Source organism: Mastomys coucha, unplaced genomic scaffold, assembly GCF_008632895.1.
Source record: "Mastomys coucha isolate ucsf_1 unplaced genomic scaffold, UCSF_Mcou_1 pScaffold5, whole genome shotgun sequence".
Taxonomy (NCBI): Eukaryota; Metazoa; Chordata; class Mammalia; order Rodentia; family Muridae; genus Mastomys; species Mastomys coucha.
In genome coordinates this window covers 34,603,493-34,618,636 of record NW_022196911.1, presented here as the reverse complement: position 1 = coordinate 34,618,636, position 15,144 = coordinate 34,603,493, and the positions used below count along the sequence as shown (strand labels likewise).

General features: G+C 33.3%; 1 non-coding gene across 1 annotated transcript; it reads left to right on the top strand.

The window, feature by feature from the left end:
• Positions 1 to 8,047: 8,047 nt before the first annotated feature.
• Positions 8,048 to 8,154, top strand: LOC116079337. The gene has a single exon (XR_004113909.1). It is a non-coding gene; the product is annotated as a U6 spliceosomal RNA (small nuclear RNA).
• Positions 8,155 to 15,144: the final 6,990 nt, after the last annotated feature.

Genomic DNA, 15,144 nt, shown 5'->3' with positions numbered 1-15,144 from the left:
TAAATGTAAATGGTGGGACACTATGTATCAATAAAATGAAAGAAATGAAACTGCACACAACAATATTTGCAATGTTTCATGAATGGTATTGCTGTGAGACTTAAGAGCCTACATGATTTGGGCAGCTTTTATAAATATTGTAAAAAAAAAAAAAGGAAATGGTGAACATTAAAATTTCATTATAGAAGTAATACAAAGAAACAAACTACTTTTGTGAAGCTGAGATGTCTGTAGAAACTGACAGTAAGTAGTTATTGAGAGATAACAACAGGGTTATATATCTAAAGTGCTAATGATGATCAGTCTATTGATCTGGGTGCTGAGCATCGCTAGAGCACTCATACTAAATTGTACTGTGTACTGTTTAGTGTTATCAGTGAGATATTTCAAAATAGAAGGTTTAAAGAAAACTTTTCAGTTTTAGAATTTGTCTTCACAAACATCTCAGATACTCCAGAGGGTTAGAGAAAGAAGGGAAGATGATCAATAATACTACTATACCTAGAACACCAGAACCAAAGTCAAGGTCACGCATGTAGCTGGTGACGTAGTGTACCAAAGGGAAATGATAAAATTGAAATAAGTCATTCATGTGTGCCGTCCTGCAGAAACAAACTGCTGCTCTCAGTATGACACAAGGAGAACCCATCAAACATATGTATGTTTGAGATGTTAGTGGGGAAGAGTATATACAAGTGGAAGAGATGAAGGGAGCCCTGGAATGAGGGAGAGAAAACTGAAAATCGTGGAAGCAGATTTAAGCTTTAATGCACTGCTGGGAGACATGTTGACACAGTTGTGTGCCTATTTCCCCAACCTCTTCTCTGCAAGCAGCTGCCTCTAATGCATCATTTTGTAGCAGCAAACAGAGCCCTAAGAAGCAGAAATAATCAGCTCCAGTGACCAATACTTTACCTGCTCGCTAAGATTGTACTTTGCTTGCTAAGATAGAATAGTGATGATTAAATTAATTTCTAAACTAATTGTGGAAGTTTCACTGCTTGCTAGGGGTGATCAACATGAAAACAGTTTGGGTTGAAAAAAGAGCTTTAAATGGAAAATAAAAAAAAATGTCTTCCCAAATATTGCTCAAATTTTGAAAGAGCCTTACCCAAATACCTGATTCGCATCTATGCTGTTGAAAAAAATTATATTTACATTTTAATAAAATATGTTTAAAATATTTGGCTATGCTCAATAGTAATGTGAAAACACATATTGAGCATATTGATTAAATGTTCCCAATGAGAACAGTGCTAAACATCAGCAGTTTTGAAATAATATAACTTGAATTCTAGCTCTATTTGTCTATCAAGGAGACTTCACTACTCCTATGTTAACTCCACAAACACTCCTTTCATTAAGATAGTTTATTTATATAATTGCCTTTGAGTTCCTGTTCATCAGTTTGCCTTTAAGATGTCTTACATTTTACATAGTCTTGCAAAGTCTATGCAAGTTTTTCTGTATTTAATTGTCTTTTAGATAGTAAGAACCTCAAGTTTAAGCAACAAATCAATTATAAATTACAGAAGCTTTAGTATAGAAAATATTATTCTGATTGATTTTTTTAAATTTTTCTGGTTTGTGAGCATCTATGTTTTCTTTTCCTCCCCTAGACTGCTATCTCAGTTGTATTCTGAATTAAATTGCCACATATTACTGAAAGCTATGAATTCAACGTGTACTTTCCTGAACTCTCAGTCTATTGTTAGGGAAGACAGTTCTAATTTTTTGCATTAATATTTGAATATAATAAAGTAAACTACAAGGAGAAATAATTTCAATAAAGATGCAATTTTAGGAATTATGATGTTTAGGAATTAGATTCAAACATTAATAAATGTGTATTATTAGAGACCATATAAATGCATAATGTCTTCCTATGTCATTATGTAGCCAGTTTTATCATGATATTATCAAGATTTTCTTGACATGAATACTACTGGAAATACATTGGTTCCAATATATTCATCACTATTTTATTTATTAAAACAATTGGAAGAATAAATTTTAAGGTCTGAAGTCTTTGTACCAATATCACGAGATATAATGAGAGCAATATATATCAAATTACTTTGTTGAATACAAAGGTGTTCATTTTATATTGTAAAAATAGCATTCTTAAAGCTTATTGTATATTTTGCTAGACTATTAAATGTAAAATTCATGAAATTCTCAATATTAAAACAGAATACTCAGAATTCATTCAAGTTAAATTGAAATAAGAAATGAAAAATACGTTCTACAAAATATAAGTAAAATAATGTTATTGGTTCTTAAATTCTTACTCTTCAGAGAGGTGATAACTCTCATTTGTGGTACTCACTGTAATAGCATGTAAATCATTGTCTTCAATATGCTTTCCCGTTATCAGAGATATTGGTAACATGTAAGTCCAGGAAACAGCAGAATCCTTCTGAGGGTTTGTTAAACCTAGACCATTTTCTGTATACTTCCAGACTGGACACTGAGGATTTACCATTTGGAATGTACAGTTGCTAATCTCTGGAAGAGCACACAACCAAGGATGGACAGTGATAGTAGTACTTCATTCACATTTATTTTAAGATTTTTTAAATGGCTTAATATATTCAAAGTATATAGAACTGAAATGAAATTGTGAGGCTTGTGTAGAATTAAAATAATTCTATACCTGTTAGGAAATTCTTATTTAAATCTTGACCAAGCTCTTCACACATTTAAAATAAATCATTTATACAAAGCTTTGGGAAAAAATTTTACAGTATTTATTCCTAGAACAGCATGCCTGATGAAGTATCAAAAATTCTCATCCCATCACTGAAAACAACACTGTGCAAAGGACAAGTTATTTGGAGAACTATTCTAGAAAGAACTCCAACATCAGCAGTGATTATTATGCACAGCAGGTATAAATGAATTATTTATCAAATATGTTTTCATTATTTCTCAGTGAAAACATTGAAGATCTTCCTTCCAAGCACTCAGTTTCAACAATCATTTGTACACAGAGCAAGTCTTTACTTAGACAAATATTTATGGATATGCTTTCATATGAAAAATGAAAGAGCTATTGCAAACCCAAACACTGTACCATATCTTGAAAGCACAAAGTGAATAATTACTAAATAATTATGCCATTTGATAAACAGTTTTCTTCATTGCTCACTTTATTATATATTTTAACATTTGGTACTTTTTAAAGGGATTTTTTTCATTCATTCATCTCTCTAAGGCATAAATTATTAATCCAAAAATCACAAGCTGTTTATTGACTACAGAATTACTAGTATTGTAATGATGAACTCAAAATTTTCAAACATATACTTAATGCACAAATATGATCATGAAAATAAGAATTTTAATGACCCAGAAGAGTGAATTAAAATATGCATTCATAGTAACCATAAGATACCTATTAGTTAAAGCAGAATCAGCAGGGATATAGATCTATTCAAAATTGCATGTTCAAGATCTCTCTCTCTCTCTTTCTCTCTCTCTCTCTCTCTCTCTCTCTCTCTCTCTCTCTCCTTCATGACAGAATTTTCTGGCATGAGGTATCTCTTTTTCCTTCACATGAAACTAATTTTCCATCAAACAAATGATTATAAAACTAACTATATCAGCATTTAAATTAGAAGAAACAATTTACATCGCAAAACCAAGTCTGCATACACACTGAAATGACTACTATATAGAATGTATATTTTAAGACAAAAAAAGCAGTAGCACATTTTGTTTATTTGAAAATCAGCTTAGTTTATGAATTTATTTCAGGAGATTCAGGTATCCCAGGAACTAAAGGTGTGTGAGATTAAATAGTTCAAATATATTAACATTTTCAAATGAAATGATGATAATTATCTTTAAAAATGCATTTATGTGAATACAATTGCAGATATAATTATTCAGACATTGCTGTAGACTAAATTTTTCTGTCCTTCAACTATGCATATGTTGAGGCTTTAAAATCCGAGGGCTACTCCTTCTAATACTACTGATTGTGTGAGAGGGTAGGTTGTTGGGGGTCAATAAGGCTCAGGTTGCTATGACTGTGGAGCTGTGATTGGATTGTTGTCTGTAAGATGAGAAACACAGATTTTCTATTCTCTATCCATGTGACTTGAACAGAGGATGGCTATCTATGAATGAAAGTTTTTCCTTGAATAGAACTCACATCTATGGTGAATGATGAAACCTTAGAGATCATAGTTTCCAGAGCTGTCAAAAGGTAATAAACTTTTTGGTTTTTTTCCCCAGAGACAGGGTTTCTCTGTGTAGCACTGGCTGTTCTGGAACTCACATTGTAGACCAGGATGGCCTCAAACTCAGAAATCTACCTATCTCTGCCTCCCAAGTGCTGGAATTAAAGGCTTGTGCCACCAGTTCCTGGCCTGGAAATAAACTTTTAAGTCACAACCTGCAAACTATTCTCTTTGTTTTGTTTTTGTTTTTGTTTTTTGTCTTGTTTTGTTTTCTGTAACAAATTTCACAACTGTGAAAAGACTGGATCCATGAAACTTCCTGCCACAAAACAACAGAGCATTTTAGTATTTTGAAATATCCACATACCTTTTTCTCTAGAAAAAAACATACTAGTATTTTGTTGAGTGTTATTCACAGTTCAAAGTATTTAGTGTTATTACACTACCTTGACTTCATGACCATTTCTAAGACAACCCAGAACCTGAAGAGAGGAAGAAAAATGTCCATGTCCTATTTTAAGTGACATTTAATATATTTTCAAAGGAAATTATTTAGTAAAATAGACTAAAATATGATGAGGTCAAGTATGAGTAGTTACAAATGAAATCAAGTTTCTCATGTCACTTTGTCCTTATTGTAAGAATTCGTTATTATTATTATTATTATTATTATTATTATTATTATTATTATTAATCTTTCTCTTTCTAGCATTTTAGGGACTGGGTTTCTCTGTGTAGCCCTGGATATTCTGAAACTCCCTCTGTCAGACATCAATGGTAGGAGAGGCCTTTGGTTCTCTGAAGGCTCGATGACCCAGTATCGGGGAATGCCAGGACAGGGAAGGGAGAGTGGGTGGGTAGTTGAGCAGGGGCATGAGGAATGGGATAGGCAATTTGCAGAGGGGAAACAAGAAAAAGAGATAACATTTGAAATGTAAATAAAGAAAATATCTAATAAAAATCTCAAAAAAGGAATATGTTATTATTCTTTCTTTTTTCTTCTTATCATTTTAGGGACTGGGTTTCTCTATGTAGCCCTGGGTATCCTGAAACTCCCTCTGTAGATGAAGCTAGGCTCAAACTCACAGAGATCTGCATGCCTCTGCATCCTGAGGGTAGCATTAAAGGCACATGCCACTATTGCTCAGCACTAACCATTGCATTGATAGATTTCTCTCTGGGCAAGACTATAGGTAAGGAAATCTAGTTTGACACATCTACATCATAATAATAGCAGGTAAATTCTATCACTGAATTTTTCAGAGTTAGAATAAATTACATTAGGACTCCTATGTTCTTATATGGAATACTTGACCTTACAATTTTGTCCTAGACATCTCGCATCCTCTATTTTCTTCCACTTCCTGTTCCTGTTAGTTCTTTTTATTCTCCTAGATAGTATCACTTTTACTTTCTTTAATGATAGAACATTTAATGACTTCATTTTCTTTTCTTTACATGTATTGATATTTTATATGTAACTGTAAAAGGTGGAAAAAAAGCACTTTATATATTGGTGCTTATTAGAAAAATTTAAACCCCAACACTGAAGTTCATTGAATCTGAGAATGACCGTACATTATACCCAATATTCTATATAATAATTTTGCAAATCTAAGAATATTTTATAATAATTCACAAATGATGATGTATCATGAGTGACTGTAAAAATCCTATTATATTCAATGCAAGACCTTTATATTAAATGATTTTAAAGCCTTGAGAATTTACAGGAAAAGTACATAGATCACAATCTCCAGAAATATGATATTAGGTAGTAAAGAACTTGTGATGTAAGGCACAGTTCATTTAATCAGAGCTTTCAAATTATGAGATATTTTGCAATGTTAAAAGTCCTTATCTATATTACAGAGAGAGGTTTGCATTCCAACCTGTGGTATTAAAGTAAAAGCATAAGATAGAGTTTTTTAAAGCAGGAGTAATTACTTTTTATCACATATAACTACTGAATAGTGCTAAATTTCTTCCATAAGAGATAAGTCCTTTGCATGTAGGTTAGGGGAGTACAATCTATCTTCCTCTATAGAGTCCTTTCAAATATAGAGGAATAAAGGGGTTGGGTTAAAAGGCCTTATAATCTGCCTAAATCTCTAACTACCACCCCCAAAATTTTTAATTGGTTATGTCATTGTGGTGCAGCAGATTCCATTTGATAATGCAGCTATGGTGATGCTGGTCACAGAGTACTTTCTACACTCAACTGTGCTATATTAATCATTGTGCTTGGGCTACTCAGTAATGGGTTTATTCCTTCTTCATGGTCCTTCTGCAATCTGCTTTTCCTCTAATTCGACTCACAAGCCTTTGTTGTTATTTTGCTATTCATTGTCTTTGTGCCTTTAGTGTGATTATTGTTTTAGGGTATTTTGCATATTTCCAAATGCCTTTAAATATCATTGACTCCCTCTTTACATCCTAAATTATTTATCAGATGCTTTCTCCATTGAAAACTAAAGTAAAAAAATCATGAACTATAAGAAACATAGCAAAATTTTCTTACCATTTTGTGTACTGACTTTAAGTAACAAGTGTGAAATACTGAGAAAGAATAAAATTTGGCCTTTTCCCCGCAAGTAAATTGATTGTTCTAAATTATAAATAAGTAACAGATAATATTCCACTTTTCTTTTTTTTTTAAGATTTATTTATTTTATTTATGTGAGTACAGTGTAGCTGTCTTCAGACACACCAGAAGAGAGCATCAGATCTCATTACAGATGGTTGTGAGCCACCATGTGGTTGCTGGGATTTGAACTCAGGACCTTTGGAAGAGCAGTCAGTGCTCTTACCCACTAAGCCATCTCACCAGCCCCATATTCCACTTTTCTACTCAAGGTTTTGCAGGCTCTTTTAAAGTAGAAAACCCAACTACAACTAATTGACACTTTTTTTTGTAATGTTAAAATTCTAATAAATGACAAAATTCAAGAGTATGAAGAAATCTAACATGAATAATACAGGTAAGGGATGAGCAATTCAGGAGCTGCCTGGTCTGTAAAAGCACCTAAAAGCCAAATGGCATGAGTTCAGGGCCTGGTACTCACATGGTAGAAAGAGAGCATCAGCTTCTGCAAGTTGTCCTTCCACTCCACCCAGGCAGCTCTTTACATTTCCATCATGAAATGAATCAATAAATCAATGTAAACAATTTAGAAACTACAATTTTTACTAGTACTGCATTACCCAATTATTCTAGAGAATAGTAATATAGTTGAGTATGTAAATAATATTGCTTATAAAAGTTATGTTTAACATATGTAGTAAGTAGCAAGCTCTTTGGCCTTGTTTTCTGATGGTTCCATGATGCAGTTGCTAAATGTATTAAATTCATGGGCAGCATTCATATGTTATTAATGAATAATACAACTGTAGATAGAGATAGAGATAGAGAGATAGAGATAGCTGGTTGTTCACGAAGACTAGTAATTATGAAACTATGTCTTTTTCCTCTTTTTCTTAAACTTTAGTTCTCTGTAAAGAGATGATAATTAATTAGTGTCTTCTTCAGCTGTAGGAAACAGAATGGAAACCAGTTGGCAGGTACAAGATAAGAGAAACATTTCTTTATTTCATTGTGTCAGGCTTTAATCTAAGGTAGTAGATAAAGGATTCAATTCCAAGGAGACACTTTGGTTCCCCATATGAGGAGGAAATGTGGGCTTTTTACATCAGTTGGTAGTTAAGTTAATAAGACTGTGGCATTTACAGTATTTATAGTAGCTCCAAAAAGAAGCCTAGGTGGTACTCGGGTTTTTCATGTGGCTAATATAAGGTACGGGAGACAGGAGGCCAGGGTTGGGTAGGGGACACATTACATCCCTCTAAAAGGAAACAAGACTGTGCTCGCTTCAGCAGCACATATACTAAAATTGGAACGATACAGAGAAGATTAGCATGGCCCCCATGCAAGGATGACATGCAAATTCGTGAAGCATTCCATATTAAAAAAAAAAAAAAAGGAAAGAAGACCTACATCACTGTCATTTCATTGCTGCCACCTGAGAGAAGACAAAGTAAATTTTGTACATTTTCTAAAGCTGTAAAATCTGACAAGATATTGGCTATGTTATACAAATGGTTTCTGACACAAGATCAGTAATTTCCCTGAGGAAAGGGTGGGTAAAAATGAATAGAATAGCCCTGTGCTTGGGCTTTGGGGGTTATCCACTGTCTTGGCAATGATGGGAGGTAAACTGTTATGTTAGGTTGGTTACTCAACTTTACAGATGTTTGAAATACTGTACTTTTTCCCCCCAAAACCAAAATACAGTTCAACAACAACAGCAAAGGAAATAGAAAAAGAGAAGTATTCAGAAGTGGTAAAAGGACATGTACTTTTGAGAACATGAAAAAAATCATTAGTCAAGGTAGATGAAAAAAAAATGAAGGGAATTTGTTAATCATTTCCTTCCTATGTAATCTGCATAAAACTGGATATTTTATAGATAAAATTTTGAATTTGATTATAAGAAAGATTCTTTAGAAGGAGTATTCTGAACACAGAATTCTACTCTTGAGAATAATAATAAATGCTTTTTATAAGCTCAGAACATCTGGGCTTTATATTCATTTTGGAGTGAAGTATTTTAGTTATGACATTTGATATGCCTTTTAAATGGACACTGAGGTTGATGCTAATATTGTAAAATCCATAGTGATGGGCTATAAATACATTAAAGGGAAAGATAATTCCAAAGAGTTGTTGGGAAAATTCAGTTATTTAAGAAAATGTTTATATAACACTTACAATTTGCTATATTAATAGAAACAAAGATAAAAAATAACCACTGTTTTTTGGAATCTAATCATAAGAAAATAAACTTTTAGTATTTCTGACAAATATATGGAGCTTGGTCAGTTTGTCTTGAGTAAATTGAAGAAGGACTGCATGGAATCAGGAAAAGAACAGGGTTGGGGCCAAAATTTTGCTCTTAGCTGAGTAAACAAATATAATTCTCAGGTAAATGTTGGGGAAATCAGAAGATTGCAAACATAGTAATATGTTAACCTACAGAGGTGTTTACAACAAACTTTATGTATCTCTCTCTTTATATATATATATATATATATATATATATATATATATATATATACATATATATATATATGTACATGTATACATGCATGCATATAAAATATGTCAAATATTGAAATGTCTGATCCTTCTATGATAATTTAAATCTCATATATATGTATATATGTGCATCGCTTATATTAATACCAAATAATATTTAGATTATAAATATAGTAATCTTTAAGTTCAAGATTAAGGTTTTCAGATAAGCCTGAATCTATGATAGTAGAATAGTGTACAGTAATTATTTCCTTATAAAAACACAAGTTGTTTTATGTGTATATGTGCCTGTATTAATACCTAGATTTGACTTACAAAATAGTCAAAATAACATAGTGAACTTTATTAATGACTTACTTAAATGTGTTTTAATAACATTCTTTCTTACATAGCCACAGATATTGCAGCCATTCACAAACTTTAAAATAAAAACTAAAAATTTAGAATATTTTTTAATACTCTTTCAAGTGAAAAATAATAAAGTCATTAAAAATTAGCTTAAAGATTTGTTTCCTCTTTTAAGGAAAATACATGAGATGTGGTGACTTCCTGAGATGAATGATTTCATTGACTTTGTGTTTTCATTACCATAATTTTTATGGTTGTTTTTATTTTTCTTCTGTTTGGCTCATTTCTTATATAAACTATTTTTTATATGGTGATTGATTTTGTGGCTCAATGAAATTCCCTAGAAATTCATGTATAATATAGGAATAAAATTATCCCAATCAATTCTCTGAGATATTCCAAGACCCTGAATCTCACGTGCAACTTCCAACTGTGGATCCATTCATACCTACAGCATTCATACCTACAGCAGTTGAATTCATAGATTAGGCATAGTATGAATATATACTTATAATGGAAATGAGCAAGTCTTCACCTACAAGAATAGTGAAGCTACATCCCTGCATGTTTGAACATCACTAGTAAAGAAAATGTTTATTAGAGCTAAAGCTCCTTGATATTAGAACAGATGACCTACAATAAATGCAGCAAACATATTGACTGATTGGCAGTAGCATATACCACATGGGTACACTGGAAATGGGCATGTTACTCATCTGAAGTGGGCTGAGATGGAAAAAATGACAAAATTCTATCATTCTACCCAGAATAGCACATAGTTTAAAATTTGAAAACTGATTGTTTATATAATTCTTCAAAAAGTATTTTTGGATCTCCAATGAATGACTAGTAGCTGATACTTAGAAGTATGACCCTACAGATAAGACTGGGAAACTAGTTATTTACTTTGTCTGATTTCTAATCACTTGTCACATCTTAGGATATGGAGGTAAGCAACTACACCTAAGACCACTGGATATATGCACACATAGAAGATGTAGATAATAAAAACCATTTATCCATTGCTCTGTGAAGTACAGCAGAAGATTAGAGAGATAAACATTCATTTTATTATAACAATTAATTTCATGAAGTACTGACTCTTATTTTACTAATGTGACAATAAAATTCACAGATTATCCCTTAAAGTCCATAAACCTGAATGGCACTTGTCCTGTTTTGTTGTTGTTGTTGTTGTTATTGTTGTTTTGTTTTGTTTTTGGTTTGGTTTTTTTGTTTTGTTTTGTTTTTCGTTTTATTTTTTGTTTTTGTTTTTTGAAAGGCAAGACTTAACAGTGGCTTTGGAATTGTCCATATTTGACCTGTTTGCTTGCACCATTCACATTTATACCCTTTCATCCCGGTGCTCTTTCATACCCGTTCTCTACAATGCCATAATATTCCTAAATGAGTATTTCTCTTACCATAGAATGTAGTATTAGAGGAATGAAACAATAACAACATTTGTGAGGAGGGACAATGTCTTTCAGTAGAGATATCAGAGTAATAACATACAGCACTGACACTAGAATATTGTTTAATGAATATAGGAAGCCCAGGAAGCACTGCCACAAATCAGAGCTTTATATGTGTTGCCACATTTCTCACTCTGTGCTCAATATTTGACTCTGTTTATTACAGTGGTGATTATACAGATTTTAATATATACATATATATAAACATACATACACATATGTACAGATACACACACACACACAGACACACACACATATGCATGTGTATGTTGACACATGCAAACATGAGTGCGCAGTAGTACATGTGGAGGTCAAAGAACAACTATTAACTCCTCCCACACTGTAGGTCCTAGGGATGAGCCATGGGTCATAGCTTTGGTTACATGTGCTTTTACCCGCTGATCCATAAAGTAGCCCGATTAAACAGCATTCAGTGTGTGCATTGTTAGGCTGGCACACCTGCTTGTTTAAAATCCACCTCTGCCGTTGTCACAGCCAAGATTATTCCTTTTAGACAACATGCTGAGAGATATAAAAATGATATAAGGATGTTTTATTTATTAAAGAAATAAAGAGTAGATTCTAAAACTATTTTTAAAAAGAACTTATTTGAACATGAAATTTGGTAGACTAGATATATTAGTAACAAATTTCTTGATGTACATGTGACCACTGTCAAAGAATAACTAGCTCTCTAGAGTCACTATTACATTCCCTAATGTGCTTTAATATAGTTGTTCATCATGACACATCCCTTTGCTGCCAGTTTTTGATCGAATGAATATAAGTAACTAAAGGAAAACGAAGGTGGTTTTATGAAAAAAAAAATCCCGATATGCTAACATGTCACTCATGGCATAATAACCTGGAGTGGATGACAGTTCTCACACCAGCTGCTTGACATCTGAACAGCTGCCAGTGCTGTAGGAAATGTCACACCATCAGATATAGGCCCTGCGTGTGTGTGTAGCAAAGATGTACCTGGTAGAGGCCAGCACCCTAGGCCATGACTAACACCCCAGGCCCCATCACCCCATAAGCCCGAAGCCTGGGTTGAGCTGTCAGCTTAATAAATGAATAGCCCCTTTATTTTGATCAGCATTGTCAAGGCTTATTTGAAAAGGGGACTCTGATTTCTCTCACAGTCTAGCCCAGCCAAAGTCAATTGGTACAATTTCAAGGTGAATTTATTCATTCTTTATAAAGTTCTGTGCACGAATATATCAAGACAGTTGAATAAATTGAAATAAATAGAGTTGGAGTTACATATTCTCTCAGTAATTGAAATAGTTTCCCCCCAATATATTTATAGTAATAATTCTACCTTTATGAAACCTAGTCTAGCTACAGAAAGGAAAGCATAGAATTACCATTTTGATAACATATTTGGAAAATGCAATTGGGGCTAATATGCTGATAAGGGCACCTGAAAGTTGTCCTTGCCTTTAACCATTCCATGTTAAACTTTGAGTAAAATACAGTTTTAGCATTTACTAAAGATGCCTGATTAGCCATCACTAAAGTACAAATATTTACTTTGAATTTGGTCATTTCTACTCCTAAATGACCAAACCCTTACTCTTTCTGTCAGCTTTACAAGTGCTTTGCATATGAGTTACATATAGTGAACACATTTAGTGAAAAACAGCAACTGTGTTGCTGAGTCTCCGACAAGGGAGAAAACCTAGTAATTGATGTAGAATTAATAAAATGCAGGTGACCTCAGATATTTCCATTGCCCATTTTAATAATATACAATAGTTTTAATTGGCAGTGTCCCTTTGTATTGACTTCTATTCTTCATTTCATATGAGGCAGACTGTGGATAAAGGTTACTATAATAGGATGGCTTCCCTTGTGACTGAAAAAAAAAATCTCACTAAGATTCTCTGCATGTGAAAGCTAGAGAATTAATCTTGAACACTCACTCATACACCACGCTGTTTTAGAAGAAAATTTTAAAGTAACAAATATGTTATCCAGGAAATTTGGTTCTCTATAAAACCCTCTATGTGCCTTGGGAAATGCTGCAGTTTGGGAACTAGAGGGGAAAAAAATGTTTTGACTTGGTAATGATGAGCACCTGAGAGTGATTGGCATCTTCAAAAGAAAGGCTAACAATGGAGGTGGAACAGTTAGAAGGGTTTTCAGAGAACCACTTAGCTCAAAGCTAATCGTTTTAAAACTTGAACTGATAACTATGGGTTTCCTCCACTGACAAGCAATCTGAAATAATAATCCAACTGATCGACTGAGAATGCCCGTTCCATTCCTTATCTCTTTACACCTCATTTTAAAGTCCATGGAAGCTTACCCTCTTATCCTTCAATGGGGATATAATCTCTGGTATGAGTCTCAAGGGCAAATAAACATTGCTTAGCTACTAATAGGAATAAAAATGTATACAAAGAAGGTGTGAGTTATGGTCAAGATGAGGAGATATATAGCTTGAACAATATACATTTCAAAAGAATATTTTACCTCTAAGGCATTTTTTTGGGGGGGGAGTCATGTTGTTATTGATTAAAACTCCTCTTTCTTAGTTCTTTCAGAATGGCCTAAACAGTAAAACTGGAACCTGAGCTCTCATTTTAGCAGCTCATATCTACAACCTCACAACACATTATGCACATGGCACCTTTGAGGATAATGGAGATCGTATTAATATCACATTGTGCTAGCATCAAATGATGAAGAGTGGGCAGACCTGACATGAATCGACCTGATGCTTGACTACAGAGACTTTCCCTATTTACATTACAAGCAGGCACTATATAACCATGTTTTGGTCAACAAGGTCTCACATTTGTAATGAGTATCTCATAAGATTATATCATCAAATGATGTCACGGTCATTCTATTTTGTCTAAATGGACTAGATTGTGTTTACCTAAATCCAAAACTGCCTTGAAATATTGATGTTTTCCTGCCATTAGATGATACAGGGCTACTTATCCATACTGTTATTAGGAAAATACAACTTGTAGGAGGGAAAACAACTCTATGACCTCAATGAGGTCATTGAAATTATACTCACCTTTTAGTTCTTGAGCTCAAATTGCTTCTGAACAAAGACTGTCTTCTTGATAAAACATTAAATAAAGAATTTGTTGCCAAAATAATATGTTTATTATTGCTCATGAATCTTGCCCTAACCTGAGGCAGGTAACTATTCCTTCAAGTGCTTTCTTTAGAGGTGATTCATAGGATTATGTTGATTTTTGGAACACACAGATTTTTACTACATTGATACTAGAAGCTATAATTCTTTTATGCCTATAAGTGTAGGCATCTTCCCCCTTAGGGTGGGGTTTCAGACAGATCCTCTAGAGTACATGTCATTCATTTTTCTAGTAAGTGACAAGATTGTAAGTAGAGACTTCTTTGTGTTCTCTGTCCCTGTAGTTTGAAAGTAGCCAACATGATGTGAGTGATAAGATTATATTGCAAAAAGTTGCTGCCGGATAGGTGTGGCCTCTGGACTGTAGGAATGTGTTGTTATAATGAAGAACAACAAATTGATAACAAAAGTTACCATCCCTTAATGTTAGGACATTTCCTAATGAAGGCATCACCTCCCCTATTAAGCGATTTAGAACTGCGCTAATTCAACAGTCAATCCTCACAAAAGATCTACAAAATATGAGTCAAGATGACAGCCAAGTAATTGACTGTTGGTCACAGTATTATTAAAGTCAAATTCATAAAACTATATGCTGAATTCACCTAACATGTTTTATAGTGTATCTACAATATGATATGCATTTTCCTAAATCTATGTATCAAAGAGCAGAAAAACAATATCTATCAAATAAACAGAATTTGCATTTATGGGAAATGTTTTATATAGAGAGAAGGTATTATGATTGTGCAATATTGTGACAGGTATTGTACTTTAAATTCAATGGTTTAAGAACATTTTGTGTGATTATAAATAAGACTAAATGAGTCGGGCAGTGGTGGCACACGCTTTTAATCACAACACTTGGGAGGCAGAGGCAGGCAGATTTCTGAGTTTGAGGCCAGCCTGGTCTACAGA